Below are 16,575 nucleotides of genomic sequence, written 5' to 3'. Positions count from 1 at the left end.
CAGCAGGTATTAGGGCAGGGGTGTGGCATGGATCTGAAGGTGGGAAAAAATATATATCGATTAAACAAAGGACAATCAGAGAAAAGAAAGGGCCCTTGGGAATTAAAAATATAATGAAATACAAGTTTAATAGAAGAATAGAGGTACAGTTACAGGGAAATTTTATGAAAGGCATAAACAGACAAACAGAAGGAAAATAGGAGAGAAAAAATAAAAGTAGAGTATCAGTCTGAGAGGTACAGTGTCTACCTAAAAGGAGCTCCAGAAACAGAGGGCAGCTAAGACAGCAGGGGAAAATAATAAAATGATTAATATCAGAACATTCCCATCACGCGTGTCCAGATTGAAACCCATCAGTTGCAACACATCCACTCCAAGACTTTTCACTGGGAGAGCTTAAAACACCACAGATCAAAAGAGGATTCTAATAGTTTGAGGAAAGTACAGATTGAGAAACTACTCAAATAGAATAGAAGAAGTATTTGAACAGCCACTGATTGTTTGACCATTAACACTGGATGCTGGAAGACAGTAAAGCAGAATATTCATCATTCCAGGGGATAATGATTTTCGACTACAATTGTACCCTCAGCTAAACTATAAATCAGTGTGAGGATACAATAAAGATAATTTTAGATAAAGAAAGCTTAAAAAATTGGAAACACTTAGACAATATATTTCAGCAAAATAAACGAGTAAATCAAGAACGAGGAAAACGTGAGATTAAAACAAAAGGAGATTCAAAACAGGAAAATGTTTGAACTTTTTGCAAATTTATTGATAGGTGTTTGATATATCAGGTGGAACATTTGGGAAAATATTAGGGATTGTTCTGTTGACAACTAAGCACCAGGAAAAGTTAGGCAATTTAAGTCCAAGACACACAAAGTGTTGTATGAAAATGAAAAATTAACGTCAAGGGTTATATAACAGATCTAAATCCCTAATATCATGAAGAAGTTAGTGTCTGTCTATCTGTCTGTCTCTTTCTCCCTTAACAGTAGTAGTATAATATGTATGAATAAAGAAGAAAATGTTTTAAAAATAGCTAAAAGATTTGACAACACATTCCTCTGAGGAATGGGCTTGAGTGCAGAGAATACTGGGGCAAGAAACCGTTTATAATCAGTACTTTCTCGATTTTTTAATTTGTGCACGTGTCACTTTGACTAAAACAGATGACGTTAACGTAAAAAAGAAAATCCTAGCAATTATCTAAACTTATAAGGCATTTCTTGCAAAAAATTTAAACCTAAACGTAATCTTACCTTTTACCTTCTCCTTAGATTCCATTGCACCACGCTAGATCTTATTCACCTGGATTAAACAGAATGTTTTTCTAGATTTTAAATGAAATATTTGGGGGGGGTGTCTTGTCTATGCTCCTATATTATTGATAAAATAATATCTACATTTAACAGTTCCTCAAAATGCATTTAGAATTGACTAGAAGTATAAGGGAAGATAGAAGAGTTTGTGAAGATATTCCCGATCTCAACAGTTTCCATCTCCGCCCCATCGTCTTGTTTTAAATGCACAGTGGCATGTGTGAATGCAAATGACTGTATCTATTTTAGGAGGGATATACTGAACAGTAATAGTATCTGAAATGTTCAAGGGGATGGGGACTTTATTTATCATGAAATAGTTAAATCTTTTTTACCTAAATGCCTCAAAAAAGGAAAAATAAATGGTTTCTTGAGATCAAAACATGAAACCAAGGCAGAAAAAAAGTTTCTACCCTTTGCCTTGAATAAGGTGGCAAAAACACTTTCTCCAAGGTTTCCTCAGTTATTTTAAAGTTCTTTTAATTATTCTTCAAAGTATATTTGAAAAAAAAATTTTTTCTTAAAAAATGTTTTGATCTTGGAAAAACATAAAGGCAATATAAATCAAACAGTTGCTATTCAGTGTCAAGTAGCAGTGGCCTGGGGAGCTATTTTCACTTATCATTGGCTCCCACTTACAGTGGTTGACTTGGCTTGGTTTCTAGAATTCCTTGGATTTATGTGGAGACGCCACAAATCTCTTTCCATTAATTGAGCCCTACCCTTGAACTCTGGAGCAAGATGTCGCCTGTGGCCTATTCAGTTAGCTACAACTCAATAGGGCTGAGGCCGGTTAAAAACTCTACCAGGAGAGAAAACGTGAAGATATGATCAAATTTATAACAGATCTCCAAAAGTACGGCAATCCCTGGTTCTACCCGAAGACAGGGACTCCTCAAATAGAAGTTAGAACACAGAGCTACCCATTTACTGCAGGGCGTTCTCTGCCTGACATATCTCAACCTTCGACCTGGCTTCCCTTTGACCTGAAATGCCCATTGCATTCTTAGTTTTAGGGATGCCGGACGTGTGGATGTCTGAACAAAAGCTGGCATCTCTTTCTTATTACAGAGGAATCTGATCATCTCAACCTCCCCTGGACTTATCTCTTGAGTCTCTCTTCTTTCCCCTGACCAAACCCCGCTGTCCCATCTGCCCTCCACAGACACATCATCCAAAGTGTCTGAGAACCCACATTGGCTCCAAACATTGTCTGTAGATGCATAAAAAGTAGCTTTTACACATTTTTATACATGCATATAACTACTTTGTGTATGAGGATTCATAAAATATTGATTCATTTAAAATGGTTTTTGGATTCATAGTAAAAAAAAATTGTCAGATTTGGATTTTTTTAGGCAGTTGACTCTGAAGTGTTTTGCATGCGTCAAAAAGATTCTGAAACTTACATTACTACTATGTTCAGACTGTCTCACCCTAACAATAATACATCCGTTTCAATACAATGAGAGAAAGTTTGAATGTAACATTTGAAGTATGCACTCAAGGGAAAAAGTCTGATTTATTATTTCCAATGGTTGTTTTAGTCTCAGGTAGAATTTTATTTGATCTGTGTTTTAGTCTGTCTCACTTAGTTGAAAGTCTCTACAAATATCATATTACTCTGATTATGAACCCACACTAACCTGAGCAACCGGGTTTGACTTTCCTCCAAAACACCATGAGAGAAAAAAACTTAACTGCTCATTACGTTTACACACGTGTTTGTTTGTTTCTTACAAAGGGGCACAAGAATTCAAGGAAGAAGTGAGGCCACCTTCCCACGCTTGCTTAGATCATAGTGAAAGAGGGAGTAACCTGAACAGTGAGTGGATGTTGCCCCCCTACAGAGAAAAGCCGAAGAAAGAAACGCAACTGAGTTATTTATACAGAGAGAGCTAACGGCCAGAGGCAATGTCATAGAAGACCATCAAAACTGTTTAATTGACATGATGGTGTGAAAAAGACAGCGTAGGTGGCAGTGTTGAGCATGGTCATACATTAGTGATAAGGAATAAATAAAGAGGTAATTAATTTAAGGTACTAAGTGTTTAAGGGAGTTTATACCTGAGCGTAATAAAAATAGCAACAGTAACAGTAACAGCAAAAGAGAAACAAGGATCTCTTTTCGTATAGTTAAATGATGATACCAGAGAATATGCCAAAAAGAAATGAAACTGTAGAAAATACGAATAACATCAGAATCAGGTACAGGGTTAGGGTTAAACTTGCTCGCCAGAGTCCAACGTCAACAAAGCTAACATGTATTTTGTAATGCTAAAAAGAGATAAATTTAAGTCAAACAAAAATAAATAATATTTATACAGCGTGCATGATATTCCACAAATATGGAGACTTTCCCCCCAGGGGTTTATACAGGTTAAAATGTAAACATCTTTAAAAATATTTAAACAAGTCATTCAACTTTCAGAGTGACTGTTTCAACATGCTTGTTGCTCCTCTGCTTAAAAATCCTTCAATATCGCCCATTGCTCACAGGAAAAAGATAGATTATCTTCTAGAAGCCCCTATGACCAAGGTCTAGACACATATCTCCCTTCTTAGTCCCCGTATCCAAACCATAATTTCTTATACATCTTTAAATGTTTAATCCTAACTCACACTCTAGTGCTTTTGTACTTCTTTTCTCTCTGAGCGCACTTGTTTACCTGATGTTCACATATTTACCATAAGAATCAGATGAAAGATTACCTTCTCTTCAAAAACTTCTCTGATACTGCAGGCAGAATTTAGGAGCCTCTCCTGTGTGGGCTCACAGTCCTATTATAATGATTGGTTTACGTGTTTGTGATCTGCATGGAAAATAAAGAAGTTGAAGAAGTCCTAAATAAATGGAGAGACATATCTCATTCATGGGTTGGAGTCTCAATATTGTTAAGATGTCAGTTGTCCCCAAATTGCTATATAGATTTAAGGCAATCCCAATCAAAACCCTGATAGAAAATTTTGTAGAAATTAGCAAGGTGTTTCTAAAATTCTTATGAAAATGCAAAAGACAGCATAGCCAAAGCAACTTTGAAAAAAGCAGAACAAAGTTGAGAGTAAACACTATTGGGTTTCGAGACATATTAACTTACTACAATTAAAAAATTATACTTATGGAAGTAAATAGAGATAAATAGATCAATAGTACATAATAGAGAGTCCAGAAATAGACCCACACACGTATAGACAACTGAGCTTTGACAGAGGTACAAAGGCATTTCAGTAGACAAAGAACAGCTTTTTCAAAAATGGTGCTGGAGTAATTAGATGTCCATATGCACAAACAAAAAACAAAAACAAAAGCTAACAAAAAAACCCTACTTTGCTCAATATCTTGTACCATATGCAAAGAACTAACTCAAAGTGGATTTTAGGCCTAAATGTATAAGTTAAAACTATACTACTTCAAGAAGAACACATTGGAGAAAATCTTTGTGACTTTGAGTTAGTGAAATTGTTCTTAGATATGACACTAAAAGTACAATCCATAAAAAGAACAAATCGATTTTTTAAAAGTCATCAAAATGATACATTTTTGCTCTTCAAAAGTAACTGGTAAGAGGATAAAAAGATAAGCCACAGGCTAGAATAAAACTTTTGCAAAACATATATCTGAGAAAGGATTTATATCAAAATATACAAAGGACTCTCAAAACTCAATAATAAGAAAGCAAGTAACCAAATTAAAAGTAAAATTTGGACAAAAAATTTGAACAGACACTTCACCAAATATATGGATGGTGTAGGGGAGAAAAATCTTTTCCTTCATGCTCTTAGGCACTGCATCTACGGCATGAGTATCACACTGACAAAAGACAGATTAACAAGAGGAAAAGGCATATAAATTTTACTGATGGTTTTAATTTTATCTGCAGGGAGAATTCACAGGAAAGGAGTGAAAATCCAGAGGCAGTTAAACTCAGAGTTTATATATCATTTAACAAAGGGTGATACCTTGTAGAGAGGTGAATAGATAAAAGAAGGTTTGGGCTCCTGGGGTTGGAAAAGCTGACTAGGAAACTCTGGTAGATAAGGATTGTTTAGTAAGGTGTGTTATGCAGATAAGAGTTGTTCTCCGTTTCCTGGTACAGGAGAGAGGAACGCCTTCACATATGGAAATTTATGTCACCTTTACAAAGGGAAATTTATGTCCTGCTTTTTAGGCAGAACAAGAGAGGGCAGAGAGTTCTTCCTGTGTCTGCTACTTCTCAATTACCTTCAGCTCAAAATAATCCTTATGCCAAAGTGGCAGAGTTTGGGGTGGCATATTCTAATGCACTTCAACGGCAAGTAAGTATAGTATAACACGTTCAATATCATTATAATTAGGGAAATGCAAATTAAAACCACAATGAGATGCCATCACAAACCTATTAGATTGGCTAAAATTAAGAAAAAAAAACCAAACTGAACATACTATACTAAGTGCTGGAAAGGACGCCATACGTTGCTAATGGGTACTTAAAGTAAAGCCACTCCAAAAAAAGTTCAGCAGTTTATTAAAAAGTTAAGCTATGCCTACAATAGGAAAAGAGAAATAATTTTCCTCTACCCTTCTGAGTTCTTAGCTGAGACTTCTGTATTAAAAGACAAATTAAGAGGAAAACAAATAGAAGTTTACTAACATGTACACCTCAAGAATACATGGGAGATACTAAGGAAAAATGAGTAACTCCCCAAGGTGGCTTAGAACTCCAGCTTGAATATCATCTTTAGCTAAAAACAAAAGAAAAAGGGGTGTGTTGCGGGGCAGGGGCAGTTATGGGGAGGTACCTGGAGAAGCATGATAAACAAGAAAGTTTGTGATGTAGATTTGTCAGTGCCTTCTCCAGTGATAAAACTCTCTTGGAGAGTTCCTTTATAAATGTAAATTTCTCTCACGAAAAAGTAACTTCTACTCTGTTTTCAGAGCTTCTCTTCTGTCTGCTCTTTCTCAAAACAATCAGCTCAAAATAATCCTAATCCTTTTAGGGCGGCATATTCATTCTGCTACTCTTCACCCTTCAGTCACCATTCAGTCACTTTACTCCTAGGTATTTACCCAGGAGAAGAGATCATCTATGTCTATCCAAAACTGGTCACATACTGTTCATTGCAGCTTTATCTGTAATAGCCCCAAACTGGAAACAAGTCAAATGTCCATTAATAGGTGACTGCATTCGCACACTGTAGTATATACTAAAAAGAATGCTACTCGGCAATGAAAGGGGAGACTACTGTAACCTGTGACAACATGCGTGAGTCTCGAGACAACTACCCTGAGTGAAAAGCCAGACCTAAAAACGTACCTACTGAATAATTCCATTTATACAGCACTCTAGAAAATGAAACTAATTTATAGGGACGGAAAGTAGAACAGTGTGTGCCTGCAGAGGGGGGAGCAGGAGTGGTGGAGAGAAGGAATTACAAAGCAGGGGGAGAACACATTCGTGGATGATGAATAGGTTCACTGTCTGGATTGTGGTTGAAGGGGATCAGAAGGAACCTCTCCAAAATGTGTCACTTTGGCACGTGGATTATCTTGAGCTGAAGACAATCAAGGCTTAAAGACTCACGAGAAGCTTTTAACCTCCTCCTTAACTACCTAAAAGAATTTGGATAGAGGGTCTAGTCTAGGAAGAGGGTGATCACCAGGGATAACTACAAAGAATGTGAGCAGGTGTGGTGGCCTGGGGGGAGCTCAGGACAGCTTGTTTGTTCAGATTCCTCTCTGTTCCCCTTGTCTCCAGATGGCATGCCCAACATTTGTTTACCAAACATTTGCTCCTCCCATCTTCCAGTAAATTGTCTTCTTCCCTCTTTGAAGTCCCAGACCCTTACCCCTTCTGCTTAATTCAGGATGGTGTACAAGCCTCAATTGCCTGACTACCTGTGGGTCTCCTATCCTCATGGGGCTCCCGTACATATATAATTAAATTTGTTTTTCTCCTGTTAATCTGTCTTATGCCAATTTAATTATTCGAACAACCAAAAGAACCCAGAAGGGTAGAGGAAAACTTTTTCCTCTCCTTTGTGGTCACGGTTTCACAGGTGTGTACCTATGTCAAAATATCAAATTTTACATTTTAAATATTGCAGTGTATCTGCATATGTATCTGCAGTGTATGAAATCTGCAGTGTATCTGCAGTGTATGAAAATTATATCAATTATATCTCAATAAAGCTGTTTAAAAAAAATAATTAGCACCTAAGGAAAGCTCTCCAGATGATGGAAAAAGGGGGAAGGGAATTATAATGGAATAATACTATTTCTCTATTTCTGTGGGTGGTATCAAGGCAAATATGAATTAAAAATAAGAAGATTAATTCTCCCTCCCTCGCCCTTTGGCTCCAGAATTTTTTTCCTCTGTCCTTTTCAAATGTTCGTAAATCTTTATAATGACTAAATAAGTCTCTGCCAGCCTCACAACTAGGGAATGTTCCCTCAACGTTCTGTGAGCCATCTTTTTGAAATGCAAACGTTTAGGGAGATAGCAGCCCTATCTGCTCAGTCCTGTGGGCAAGAGTCTAATTTCCCTGCAGCCTCCTGGACTTAGTAGAAGTTTGTTTCTCCTCTGGGTAAGGTCAACACAGGGGTTCTCCCCAATTATCATGATAAAGTTAGGGTGAATCAGGTGTGACAAAAGGTGCTATCAAGTCCTCTTCCTTGAGGACTAGTGATGTTTATCGTGAGAACATACATATAATGGGTTATACATCTGCTTGGCGTTATAGAGAGGTGAGGTTTCTTGCCGCCTTGGCAATCTCCAAAGCCAATTGCCTGTGATGTGTATCACATTCTGGTTTAAGATTTATTCACTAATAGAACTGATTTATTTTCCACTACCTTTGTCAAGAGGTTTTCTGGGTTAAAGATTTTGTTTTTAATCATATTTCAACGTTGATACACTGACTCTTTTAAGTTTGAATTTTTAACTTTAATGTTTAATTAGAATTCAAGCAAACTTAGTCATTTATCTGGGGCTTTGTGTTCCAGGGTTAAAATTATAAAGCAAAAATAGAATTGCATTCTTTTCTCATACAACATAATTGCCAAAGAAGAATCAGGTCTGTTTTAAAAAGGGTGGTGATAGTCTTGAAGATGTGTAAACACATCCCCTTTATCAGTTAATTGCATCCCTTTAGAATCACGAGATTCATAGAACACTGTTATCTGATTTCAGCAGTTTTCTCTAGTGTTTATTCTTGATATATAAATATTTTATAAAAGAAAATACCATAGAGAAGTTGAGTTTATTTTAGCTCGTTTAATCTTTCTACTTCATCTTCTCTAAAATAAATCAAGTTCTGTATAGAATGACGTCTTTTGAACAATTGTTATTAGAGTGATTACTGTTAAAAAGTTATACTTAATGGATTTGCTTGATCTCACACAATTGCTATATGTGTCTGACATATTTGACTTAAATTCCAATTGAATTTTGCTCTAAAGTGAAGACTGGGAGGTAACTAAACTCAGGTAGCTGAAGTTCAAAACTAATTTTTACAACAAACACGACCTCTAGTAAATACTTTTGAAATTATTATTTTTTTTTGAAATTATTTTTAAAGCAATTGTAAAAATAAAGTGGAAGGCTATTCTTTGTTTACATGTATTCAGAAATAATCTCTCACCATCGACAATAATCATGTACTCCATTTTCTAGTGGTGACTTGTACCAAGTTCCTAGCTGATTAAATCCCTCGATAAGATTGGAGCAAAGATGAAGAACAGTCCAACTGATTTAGATTGAACAGCAAGCAGCTCTTCATAGGTAAGTATCAGAGCTGAAATCTGCATCAAAACAACCAGATGAGAAGAACATTCAGTCAAACAGTAGTTGATTATTTCCTCAAGTTTGATGGCATATTAAGTTGCTTTAAAATCTAAGAGTCTGAATATTACTATTAAAGAAACATGGGACATAAGAGTTAAAGCATAGAAAAACAGAAACATTATGTCCTATTGTGACTGATTTCACCATAGTTTTATTTATTGAACCATGAGCTTCCGATGACTGTCCTAATTCTCTATGTTGCATTTTAATTAAATTAGAATAAAAGTATTTTTTAAATCCATGCAAGTATAATTGGATGAAATTTAGAAAAAATAATCAGTTAAATCTTTCTCTTCTCTTTGGCAACATATGGTTAGAGTTCATTCAATCCAATTCCGTAAGCATACAGTTAGTTCTTACCTGCGACAAACAAGAGTTGATTAATAGTAAAAACTAGCTACATACTTAATAGTTCATGTTCTCCAATGAACCTTGGTCAGAATTAATGATCTCGTTTTCATTACATTTTATATTATTTAACTTCCATAAAAACTGGCCTGTCATAGTTTGCATATCCTCCTGACCACACTCTACTGTTGAAGCAGGAGATATTCAAATAATGAATAAGATTTCTATTCAAAAAGTACATTTACATCTCTTCTCAGAGTGAAATAAAAATATTGCTATTAATGGCTCCTTTCAAAAGTGTGGTCATTCAACATTCAATGAGACACGGAAGAAACTTAAATGCATAATACTAAGTGAAATTAGCCATTCAGGAAAGGCTATGTGCTGTATGATTCTAATTATATGACATTCGGGAAAATGCCAAACTATGGAGGCAGTAGAAAGATCACTGGTTGCCAGAGGTTTGTGGTTGAACGGGTGGAACACGGGATTTTTAGGGCAGGGAAAGTATTCTGTATGATACTATAATGGTGGATACATGTCATTAGACATTTGTCAAAATCCATAGCAAGTACAACAGGAAGAGTGAACCCTAATGTAAACTATGGACTTTGGGTGATAATGTTGTGTCAATGTGGGTTCATGGATTATAACAAACGTACCATCTTGTGGGAGATGTTGATAATGGGGGAGACTGGGGGTGGGAAGGGCATACAGGAACTCTCCTCACTTTCTGCTCAACTTGACTGTAAAACTAAAACTGCTCTAAAATGATTGTCTATGAATTTATAAAAGACCCAATAATGTCAATCAATTTTCCCTACCTTCCCTCACCACCATCAAGGACAATTGTGTGTTCACTCAACTTGTACTGGTTATGTAATCTTGGGTAAGTTGTTTAGCTTCCAGGAGTCTTCATTTCCTCACCTATAAAATGGAGATAGGAATAATTATGACCTCAAGGGTAGAATCAAGTAAGCACAGACTGAAAGCATTTTTAACAGCACCAGCAAGTGTTGGCAGTGGCGGCTTTTGTTACCGTGTCCATTCAGCCATCCATCTACAGATAGGCTGTAAAGGTCTCTGGAATGATGTTCACAAATGGTAACAATGGGTGTTGAGTTTATTATTGTTTTCTTTTACTTGCTTTTCTGAATTGCTAAAACTTTTATGAGCAGTTCAATTTTTTATAAAAACACCTTTTTATTTTAAAAGACATGAAACCTGTGAATTGGAGTGGAGTTGACTATAAGGATTTATAGTCAAGAGGAAGGAAACAAGAAAGGTGGTGAGAAAGAGAAGGACGAGTGGAGGAAGGAAAGTGGAGGCTGCATGATGGATAGGATAAAAAATAGAAGTGATGAAAGGAAGAAAAAGACCCATGGTCTACGTGAATGGACCTGCACTGGAATACAGAAGAATAAATTAGAAAGTTGGAGGTGAGAATTTAATGTAGCTATTCAAGCACCTATTTTTTGTATTGAATCAAAAGTATATATATAAGACCTGGACACTACAGGACAGCTAATACAAATACAAAAGTAACTGGAGCTTCCCTGGTGGCGCAGTGGTTAAGAATCCACCTGCCAATGCAGGGGGCATTGGTTTGAGCCCCTCATGCGGGAAGATCCCACATGCCGCAGAGCAACTAAGCCCGTGCACCACAACTACCGAGCCTGCGCTCTAGAGCCCGTGAGCCATAACTACTGAGCCCATGTGCCTAGAGCCCGTGCTCCACAACAAGAGAAGCCACCGCAATGAGAAGCCAGCACACCGCAACGAAGAGTAGCCCTGCTCGCCGCAACTAGAGAAAGCCCACGCGCAGTAACGAACACCCAATGCAGCCAAAAATAAAATTAATAAAAATTTAAAAAAAACCACTAATAACCACAAGAGAGAATATGGTAATCCATAGAGGAGTTAGAGGTTAAAAGATGTGACAGTTTAGAAGAAGGAGCATGACAGTGAAGTTGTAATGTTATCCCATTAACCTACTCCCTGACTTTAGAACCTGGTCATCATCTCATCCACATGCATAGATGTGAGTTCACTGTGTCTCTTGTCATCTTCATAACACTGTTGGCATGAATAAAGCTTACTGTGGAAACAGAAATGTAGTAAAATGTACTAGGAAACAGGACACTTTTTAGTCTTCCGTTCATCTCCAATTCACTGCTAAGAATTTTGTGCCTGTCTTAAACCAAGACTGGTTTGAATAGACAGACATATGCGTTGTAGATCTTGCTTTAGATTTGTTTTTTAGTCAAGCTTAGTATTATAGTTCCCATATTTTAGTATGTATGCAAATAGTAATGTACTTGTTATTTTTATGCACAAAACCATGTTCAGTGTGCTTCATGGGCTTTTTAAAAATATTCTCAGTAATTTTCTGTGTGTGTGACTTTTGCTCTGCAGGCTAATTGCAGAACATACCACTTCCTTAAGGTGTGAATCATTGAATTTACAGATGGAGGGGAACCAGTCAATGAGGAATTCCCATGGTTACCTAAACCCACGGGTATAGGTTACAGCAGCAAGCATCACTCAAAGATCAACCAGGGGGCTTCCCTGGTGGCGCAGTGGTTGAGAGTCCGCCTGTTGATGCAGGGGACGCGGGTTCGTGCCCCGGTCCGGGAGGATCCCACATGCCGCGGAACTGCTAGGCCCGTGAGCCATGGCCGCTGAGCCTGCGCGTCCGGAGCCTGTGCTCCGCAACGGGAGAGGCCGCAGCAGTGAGAGGCCCGCGTACCGCAAAAAAAAAAAAAAAAAAAAAAAGATCAACCAGAAAATCTAAACAAAATTTCTAAATCTGCCTTGGAACAAAATAGGTTAGATCTGAGAGTAGACTTTTGTGTGAAGCAGGTTCTGAGCTGACCTATATAGCAATGATCACATCACTCTGATATTACTGATACTCTAATCGTTAATAGCAGTCAGTTGGAAATATTTTGTTGAGTAGCTGTTTTCTGAGGTAATGAAAGTCCTGTGATTCAGGTCTCATATTTTGTAAATAAAGAATAGACTGTGTTTCCATTCCGACAGTAGAAAAGCTCAGTAGTGTGTGAACCTTCTCTTTAAAAGCACTCAGCTTTATTCCACACTATTTCAATTCACCTACAGTTACTTTTTTGTCCTGATGTCTTAGAAAATGCAAAGGGAGACGTTATGAGGCCAATAGGTGGAAAGAGCTCAAAGGTATCACAAGAAGAGAAATCTTGTCAAGAAAACCATAACTAGGAAGTCAAGGTGGTCATTCATGTCAGTGATAACTAGCCCTAGTTTCTGAAGCTGAGGAGAAGCAGAAACTAACACAACATTGTAAAGCAACTATACCCCGATAAAAAAAAATCTTCATGGTGATGAAAGGTTTGACTAAAAAATAATACAGTGATGGGCTCCAGCAATTATAATTAACACTACTATATGTAAAATAGATAACTAATAAGGACAGGGAACTCTACTCAATACTTTGTAAAGACCTATATGAGAAAAGAATCTATTGATAAAAAAGAGTGGATATATGTATAACTGATTCCCTTTGCTGTACACCTGAAACAAACACAAGACTGTAAATCAACTATACTCCAATAAAAATTATTAAAAAAGAAGCACATTTGGAGGATAGAAAAAAAAATAATTCTTCACCCAGAGGAGAAAGAGAAGAACCAGCCATCTCGGTCAGACAAACATCTGGCACACATTAGGGGTGGACTAATGTAACCCAAACCTGGGGACAGAGCCGAAAGCAATAACTTATCATAACTTATAGTAAAAGGAAGACAACTGAAAAGGAAGGACGAATGATTGGGCAGTACAGTTGCACAGCTGAGCAAAATAGAAACGGTTGCTGAAGAGTGTGTAAAATCCCCTCCTCGTGTCTTTTGCACAATCATACTTTCTCTCACTTCAGTTTGTTTCAGATGTGGTTCTCTCTAAAGGAACCAAGAGGAAGCTTCCAGAGCCACGATTCTTTTATGACATTTATTACACCAGCTAATACAGTTTAATGAGCGTTCGATGCATGCTTGAGATGAACACAAAGAAAACTACTTAAGTCTCTCCAATATTTATTCAGTGTCTGTTTGCTTTTTACTTTGCTTTTATCATAATATTTGACATAAAACAACTTCCTTTACCTTTCTGAGTTCAAAGATTTTGAGGTACTTCAAACTATGACTCTTCTGGAAATAATGTCCAAAATTCTAAATAAAAAGAATAACAGAGTAATTAATGTACTTCATCACAGAACAAAACCAGTGCAACTCCAAACAAGAAAATCATGTACCGTGCATGACAAATCTAAAGGTCATGTGTCAACTTCAAGAAGCTGTGATAACCTCTGATTATTATTTACAGAAAACATGGTGTGTCCTTCACATAACATTAAATCCATGACATTTTTCTTTCTCTGCTGTTTCACGGTGATTTGAATATGTTTCTTTTCTCTTTAACAAGGCCATCTATATTTACAGGTATCATGATTTAGATAAAAATTATTTACTACTTTTGCCTTCTTTTCTTTAAGTAATTATGCTGAGTTAGTAAGTCAGTTTGGTGATTTTTAGTTCACTCTTTTTATGCTAGAATGTTTAATGTACTTTAAAAGTGTTCTGGGAAAAAAAACACACCAGTAGCTAGCTGATACTCACCTTTACAGTGTAATTCACCCTATAAAATGAAAAAACCATAAGGTAATTCAAACCTCAACAGGATAAAATCCCAACGCATCTAGGCTGCTCTCATAATGCGTTAGGCTCAAAAGACAAAACTGAGATAAAAGGATTCAGGTCTTTATTCTCTTAGTAATTCCAATGTTCTGTGTAATTGTTCAATCTGAATAGAAAATTACATTTATTTCCTCAGTAATAAAAAACTAGAAGTTAGAGTTCTATCAGGTAACACAGATATTGTCTAAGTGGTATTTATAATCCAGATTAATAAGCATATTATTAACTGACTTAGAAACTAGATGTAATTTTGTAAGGACTGAATTACAAGCATCTCACGATTCAGCGTCCATTTTTACTCTGCCTACACAATGGTGCCTCAAAGTTATTTGTATGCTAATCTCTCGAAAGTACATGTAGTCTGGTAATTAACTTTTGGGGATTTTGCATAGTGGTTTCACATCTATCCTTTAATACAAGTTTATTATCAAAGGATTTTTTTTTTTTTTTTTGACCATGCTGCACAGCATGTGGGATCCTGGTTCCCAGACCAGGGATCTAACCTGTGCCCCCTGCAGTGGAAGCACGGAGTCCCAACCACTGGACCAACCACGAAGTACCTATCAAAGGATTTTTGCCATCAGTGCCTGTACAGATTTTTCAATAAAGAAGAAAACATGCTATCTATGGATATCTATTGTACTAACATTGGTCATATTTTATAGCTTTTGCTTGATTATTATTTTTATTTTCTTCTGGATTTTTTTTCTTGTTGATAATAATAGTAATAGACATTACAGTAAATATGAGCTACTCAGAACAAGTTTTTTATTGTTATTAAGTCATTTCTTATAAAATCAAATATTCATTTTTTAAGAGGAATGGAGGTAGTCCTGTCTAAACAGTCTTTCAAAATATCCTCTCTCCCAGTTTTTTTTGTGTGTGTGTGTGGTACGCGGGCCTCTCACTGCTGTGGCCTCTCCCGTTGCGGAGCACAGGCTCCGGACGCGCAGGCTCAGCGGCCATGGCTCATGGGCCCAGCCGCTCTGCGGCACGTGGGATCTTCCCGGACCGGGGCACGAACCCGTGTCCCCTGCATCGGCAGGCGGACTCTCAACCACTGCGCCACCAGGGAAGCCCTCTCCCAGTTTTTAATGTGGGCCTTTGCCATTATCTACACAATCATTTACTTTGTAGGTTAGCCCCTGCAAGTTAAAAATCCCAGCCCTGGTAAGTGCTGATCACTCAGCAAATCCTCTGCTCTTGAATGACAAAATCAGTTTAATATTACTCTAAGCTAAATATAATTTTTAAGGTAAATCTAATTCAAAAATCAAGGTCTTGTGACAAACTGCAAAGTCAGGATAACACTTCTCCGAACTGTCTGTTTTATATAATAAAATTAGGTACAAATGTGAGAGTCCAATAGAAGTAAGACTCTGTCCCACCCAGGCCTCTTATTATCTCTCTTGCTGTGAACATAATACTTAACCTCTTTCCTCCTGTTTCCTCATGTACAAAATGAAGATAAAGTAGGGCCTACCTCATAGAGAGGCATAAGCATTAAAGAGATAATATGTAAAGCCTATAACATGGGTCCTGAAACACATCAATCACAAAACACTATCATGTTATTTTATTATATTAAATATATATGTCTTGTAAATAGTATCTATTATACATTATAAAAAGATGTATTAATATATATGTATTATAAATATTAAATGAAGTGTATGTAATATATCTATAGGAATAGTATATATTAAATATTTATTACATTAAATATTAACATTTATTATAAAATGTTATTTTTAGTTTTATCTTAATCATTGCTGTTTGTCTCCTCTCTGTAGTACCGTACGTCCCATCTTAGTTACATATTTGAGAATTGTATTGGCAATCATGTAAAATATTTTAAGATTTATTAATAATGTTATCTGAGTTCTATGTTTATTTTAAAACTTCAGTCACAAGATAATGTCAAAGGGAATGTAAAATAGTTTCTGATTGAAAATATTCTTCTATTATGATCCTTTTTAAAGAATTTTTTGACTTCAGCTACAACTTAGTGAGCAAACTCCCTATGAAGAAGAATGCGAAATAAAGGGGAAAATAAAACTATAAGACTGATATAGAGAACAATTATTTATCAATTTCTTCTTCCATAATTTACATCCACATTCGGCTACTATTATAGCACTATATCTGCTGCTTTATAATGATAAACTGGTTTTGAGTGTATATATATGTGATAATCCTACATTTATAATACATATGGAGAGAAATTCAGAATTATTATTCCATCTTACCTTGCTGATTTCCAACGTCTCTAATATATTTGGTACAATTATAAAACTGTAACTCAAGCTGTCATCGTATAGTGATAAAAGGTGCATTTAAAACTCTCCC

The 16,575-nt window shown here is 36.4% G+C and overlaps 1 long non-coding RNA gene across 2 annotated transcripts in view; it reads right to left on the bottom strand.

The window, feature by feature from the left end:
* Positions 1–252: 252 nt before the first annotated feature.
* LOC307189348 overlaps positions 253–16,575 on the bottom strand; it is a 116,585-nt gene continuing 100,262 nt past the window's right edge. For both annotated transcript variants that reach the window (XR_013829160.1, XR_013829161.1), the window contains 5 exons: positions 13,636–13,701; positions 10,324–10,426; positions 8,949–9,108; positions 4,041–4,141; positions 253–1,317 (listed from right to left, as the gene is read on the bottom strand). This is a non-coding gene — a long non-coding RNA (uncharacterized lncRNA). The remainder of the gene's footprint in view (positions 1,318–4,040; positions 4,142–8,948; positions 9,109–10,323; positions 10,427–13,635; positions 13,702–16,575) is intronic.

The sequence above is a fragment of the Stenella coeruleoalba genome (genome assembly GCF_951394435.1).
Source record: "Stenella coeruleoalba genome assembly, chromosome: 7".
Taxonomy (NCBI): domain Eukaryota; kingdom Metazoa; phylum Chordata; class Mammalia; order Artiodactyla; family Delphinidae; genus Stenella; species Stenella coeruleoalba.
Note: the sequence above shows the minus strand (reverse complement) of the source record. Positions and strands in the feature narration are given on the sequence as shown.